This window comes from Trachemys scripta, chromosome 18, assembly GCF_013100865.1.
Source record: "Trachemys scripta elegans isolate TJP31775 chromosome 18, CAS_Tse_1.0, whole genome shotgun sequence".
In the NCBI taxonomy this organism is placed as follows: Eukaryota; Metazoa; Chordata; order Testudines; family Emydidae; genus Trachemys; species Trachemys scripta.
Window position 1 is genome coordinate 22,674,315 of NC_048315.1, and position 5,715 is coordinate 22,680,029.

General features: G+C 44.7%; 1 long non-coding RNA gene across 1 annotated transcript; it reads right to left on the reverse strand.

Moving 5' to 3' along the window:
• Positions 1 to 1,147: 1,147 nt before the first annotated feature.
• On the reverse strand, positions 1,148 to 4,264 carry LOC117867734. Its single transcript, XR_004643476.1, has 3 exons — positions 3,652 to 4,264; positions 3,237 to 3,363; positions 1,148 to 1,446 (listed from the first exon to the last, which is right to left on the reverse strand). It is a non-coding gene; the product is annotated as an uncharacterized LOC117867734 (long non-coding RNA).
• Positions 4,265 to 5,715: the final 1,451 nt, after the last annotated feature.

Genomic DNA, 5,715 nt, shown 5'->3' on the forward strand with positions numbered 1-5,715 from the left:
AGGTGGTTTGCTCTTTCCCAAGTGGCATTATAAACGTCTGGGACATACACACAGCATTCTTGTCCAATTAATGCACATGTTCCTCTCTGAGAGGCCAGTAAAATATCTAGAGCCAAGTGGTTCTGGAGAACCATCTGCCTTAGTTTTCTCTGTGCGGTTGCCAAGTCCACCAGGGCATCGGCGTTAGTCTAATTTCCCAGATGTCTCGGTGAATTACCCAATCCCACATGCATCTTCCCCATGGACCCGGCAGGATTCGGTATGTGGGAGCCCACACCTCCCTAACCGGTCCATATGCTTGGAAGGAGCATTGAGAATGTCCGCACTTCCACCAGGAAAGTCTCCAAGTATTTCTTTATGGCCACAGATCAGATGGTACTCCTGATGTGTCTGTAAGGGCAGTGGGCCAAGCCTGAACATGCTAGATCCCACTGCAATGCCTTCCCAGCCTCAGTGATATTCAATACCATTTCTGGCAGCAACTTCTGGGTCATAGAACTAAGGGCGGAGATAACATGTAACTCACCAATTCCAGCCTATACCTGGGTTAGCTGTGCTCCACAAATAAGGCTTGTGGCCTTCTTTAGTTGCCCTAATTTTTTATCATGTTTTTGGTTCTTAAAAATATTTTAAACTGCTGCTGTACTGTTGGCCCTATCCCATAGGGATCCGGTCAAGTCTCTCTTCTTTCTAGAGGAAATAACCCAAGCTCTCTGTTGTGCTAATCTAATACAGCCCTTTTTGCATTTAAAATTTAATTAGGGAGGGCAATACATGCTGAAGGACTTATTCAAAACACAGGGCGCAGCCTGTAGAATAAACCCCAAAATTCAATCAAAACCACATTCCCAAGCATGGGTCCCACAAGTTTCTTCCTGCCAGTGTATAATTCTTTGTTTCTTCATCAGGGTCAGTTCTTAATGTTTTTTTGTAGTCAGGAATTCCTGGACTTTGGTGGTTTCAATGGAGCGAGTGTTTTTTCTTCTCTTTTTCTGAAACAGTGTGGTTCAGCATCATACAGGGGAGAGGTTACTAGCACATTACCCTGTAATGGGTTTTGCTTCTTTTAGAAAAAAATCCAAAGGCACAGTAGGTCTGTCAGTGGACAAGGGAGAGGTTACTAGCACTTCACCTTGTCTTTTTTTTCCTTTACCCTGCTGTCCAGAAGGCACAGCAGAGTTAGAAGGAGGAATAGGCTGATCATCAGTCGGAGAGTCCTCCCGAGGTTTAGGGGTCTTTTTGCAGTGAGAAGTATGAGTCCAGGTAGGCAGTCCTTGGCACTTCACAGCAGTGTTGGTGGTTAACAGGACTTGGAAAGGGCCTTTCCAGCATGGAGTCAAAGCAGTCTTTCGTTAATGGACTTTACATAGACTCAGTCTCCTGGTTTCAATGAATGGCAGGACTGCTACCGTCTTTAGGTAGTGCTTCTTTACCTGTGGAAAAAACCTAACACATTTCATTAATGCCTGGCAGTGGTTTGCAGATTTTACAGCTGCTTGGGCACATTCAGGCCCCCCTTTTCTTGGCTGTCAGCTAAGTCTTAGCTGTGGGCAGTGCCCTTGGATGGGCCAGCGTCTTATCTTTGGACTGAGCTTCCTAGCTATTTTTTTTTCCAGTTAACTCGTTCTGTTCTTTTTTTTTTCTTCCTTTCTTGGCTTCTTTTAACCTACAAAGGAAACTTCCACTCTTCACTCATACACTTTTTCCCAACAATGAACACATACACATTGCCATTATACAGTACATTAGTCTTATTATTCAATGTATGCCATGTACACCCTTCCAGTAAAATAACTTCTATACAGAGCTTTGGAGCAACAAACCAGGACAAGCACACCCACCTTTGAGGAGTCCACTCGGTACAACCTCTTGTGTCCAATAGCTTTCCTCCCTCCCCAGCCCTCTGGCTAGAAATCTGAGGTAGCCAGAAGGATCCCATGGGCAATATGGGGAGTGGGTTAACCTTCCATGTCCTTGCTTCCAAAGACTGTTGATATGCAAATTTTAACAACATTTTTTTTAATTAAAAGATTTGACCAATGAAGCCTTTTTTTTTTACTTAAGCAAATGTATTAGACTTTAGTATATCACATTTTTCCTGATTTATTTAAACACTTTGTATTCTAAGTTGAATAAAACAAGTATCTGCTTTTTTATTTAACTCTTTTATTTAATTTTGAACTAGACTGTCTTATGAAAATATTAAACACAACAATTCTGGCCACAAGACAAACACCACAAGACAGGACATAGAACACAAAAATAATTCCTATTGTACCAGTAAATGCATGGTACATTGAATGCTGTTCAGCTGGCATCCGTTTTCTCTGATGATTTGAAAGACATTATTTACTTAAAATATTTCCTTTATATACACATACTCTTGTTGATTTTAGACAAAACAGAGCAATTACCCTATATTTCCTTGTATTTGTTTTATAGGCAGCCCAGGTTTCAGTGGCTTCTACCTTATTAATAAGATAATTTGCATTAATACAGATGCTTTCTGGCTTGCTTCCAGATCCAAAGCTATCCACAGCTTAAAGATTCTTACTTAAAAAGGGACACAATTAACTTTCCCAGATTTTTGATTGCCTTTTACTTGTAACTCCTGCTTTCAAACACACAGTGATCTGAAAAAGACAACACAACCTATATTGGCAGGTTTGCATTTCTTTTACCTCTGCTACAATATACACTGCACATGTTCTGGGGAAAATGCACATCCTCTCTACAATTCAATATCTACCACACTAGCCACATCAATTTCTACACAAAGTGTAACTGTTTCTTTTATGCTTACAAAATCTCCATGCACCCACAGCAAAGTGTCAGCTCGACCACACAGAGCCAGGGGCACTGTCCTTCTCTCTCTTTACCAGATCTTTTATCTGCTATTTTGTTACCCAAAAACAAAATTTAAATCTTTTATTCTTCTGGCTTTGACTACCCTGCTGCAGCCACAACCTTTGGTCTTTATTTAAAACATTTTAAATCTTGTAGCATTAAGTCGCTTTAAGGATTAAATGCTAAATACCTTAAACAACACTAGTTTCCTGTGCCTGGCAAAAGTATTCTCGGTTTTGCAACTTTAAACAATACCAATTCATCTTAAACTTATAAAATACAGATTGTACACAGCAGGAGTGTTCTTCAGCAAATTAGACTAAGGTATTCATAGTCGAATAATCCCACTTAAATAACTTCTTGCCTGGATTACTTACAGAAATTCTTACCAAGTTTCACTGCTTAATTCCCTCTAGCAACTATAGAGTTAACTTCTCACTCTTGGGAGGGCTGTTCTTTTACACCCTGGGTTCTCCTGCAGAGTCTCTTTCAGAGATTCCAGTCCAGGCCGGCTGCCTGTGGGTACATCTACACTACAGCGGGGAGTCGATTTAAGATATGCAAATTCAGCTACGTGAATAGAGTAGCTGAATTCGACGTATTGCAGCCGACTTACTCCGTTGTGAGGACGGCGGCAAAATCGACTTCTGCCGCTTTCTGTCGGCGGCGCTTACTACCACCTCCGCTGGTGGAGTTAGAGCGCCGATTCGGGGATCGATTGTCGCGTCCCGACGGGACGCGATAAATCGATCCCCGAGAGGTCGATTTCTACCCGCCGATTCAGGCGGGTAGTATAGACCAGACCTGTGGCTTCTTCAGCATCCCCAAACCACGCCAGCTCCAGGGTCTCAAAGGCAAACTGTTGGATCTCACTTGATAGTTAAGCTTTGCAAATGTAATCTCAGCACTGTAACTTGTACTGCCTTTGGTTTGCCTCTGTCTATATTTTTTCACAGCCAGCTGGGGCCGAAAGCAGTTTTTCTTTTGGTTTATAGTTATACCATACAAATAAATAATCCATTTGTCCTGGTCTAAGATCAACCAGGATATTCCTGAGGGAATCCACCCTGTCAACAAAAAAGGTTCTGCACCTTGGCCAGTCTTTAGTCGGGGACAAATGGGTAGTAAAGGAAGGCCATTGAATTTGGCATAAGTTTCTCATTTAGATTTAGTCAAACCGGTTGTTCCAGAGATTTCCTTCCAATTTCTAAGTACCAGAGACAACGGGGCGTCCCCCGGGCACTTGCTGCCAAACTGTCCCATTTAGCCTGTAGGGACTCTAACCCTACTCCGGGGACTCTAACCCCTCACTGGGGACTCTAACCCCTCTCCGGGGACTTTAACCCCTCTCTGGGGACTCTAACCCCTTTCCCGGGGACTCTAACCCCTTTCTCGGGGACTCTAACCCCTTTCCCAGGGACTTTAACCCCTTTATGGCGATCGCTTACCTTATTCAGGGACTCGAACCCCAAAGACCTGACCTCCCCAGGGACTCGAACCCCGAAAACCTGGATCCTACTCAATGGGTAGGTGGACATTGCTGGGTTTCTACGGGCTTCAGCTGGTTCACAGAACTCACCTTATCGCCGATGCAGGGATCAGGTTACCGGGCAAGGCTCCTCGAAGCCAGAGGATGCGCGCTGCGTTGCTTCGGAGTCTGATCCCGCACCGGAGAGTCAGACAAGTCCCGGCGGAGTCGCCAAATTTGTCGGGGACTTTTTAACCCAGACGGCAAGGTTCGTTGTCTGACCGCAGAGTGAGAGACAGGCAACACCAGCAAGGTCCAATACAAGCTCTTTATTGAAGAGTGCACACAACAATAGAGAGCGGCCCGTCTCCAGAGAGAACCAGCCACGATTACAATAACTAGTGAGATTATATAGACAGTTCCGTCGCGTCATAGTTAAAGCAACCCAATCCCCCTTTATTAGTTAAAAGCTTCTAATATTCATGCATATCTATCTTCTTTGACACTACAAACAATTCGTGATGCCTCAGCAACTTCTTATGAGCTTTGTTGTCATGCACCAGAAACTAGGAGAAAGGAGGGAGTTAAGAACAGAAACAGGGAGTGGAGACTGCAAGTCTCCATATGTCTAAACAAACCGTTCCTAGTACATTTGGTACAAGAATACGGTCCCCCCCTTTATCTCATTCTTTGAAGCCCAAGTAAGCATGTCCTCATGTTTCACAGAGAGACAGGAATGGCCCAGCAACTACAGTTAGCCGAACTTTGGCTAAGCTGGCCAAACAACCTGTTCTATACTCCATTTTCCTTGGACCTAACAGCGCCATGTTAACCCCTATGGCGCCACTTTTTGAAACATGCTTAGTGGGGTAGCAGCCGCTACCCCTGCTCCCCCCCAGCTACGTTACTGGCCTCTAGAGACCTGAAAGCAAGATCCCTCAGTGGGCTTTTCCCTCTCCACTGATGATTCCCAGTTTGTAGAGTTTTGCTGGGAAACTTCCCCAGCCAGGCTGATTTAGCCCTCTAGCTCCCTAGGGGAGACCAGCCCCACATGGTCAGCTCTGCTCTGGCTGCTAGTCCAGGGCTGCTGTCTGCTGGGAGTGTGTCTGGACGCTGGGCTAAGAGACGACAGTTTGGATTTTAGTACAGTTGTGTAATCTGTACCTTGAGCCCTGCATCCCTTTGTGGTGAGGGGAAATCCTGGGACCGAAGCAGCCTGACTCCTGCCTAAAGAAGATCCCTGTGAACAGAGATCAGCCCCTCTGCAGTGACTGAGGTGTCCAGAGTCATATCTTAACCTGAGGATCATTCATGGAGTTTGTGAGTGCACCATCCTTTAGTCAGTCAGTCAGGGAATTGGTTTTGGGGACCTCCTACTCCCTGAACTGTGTCCTCAAGCC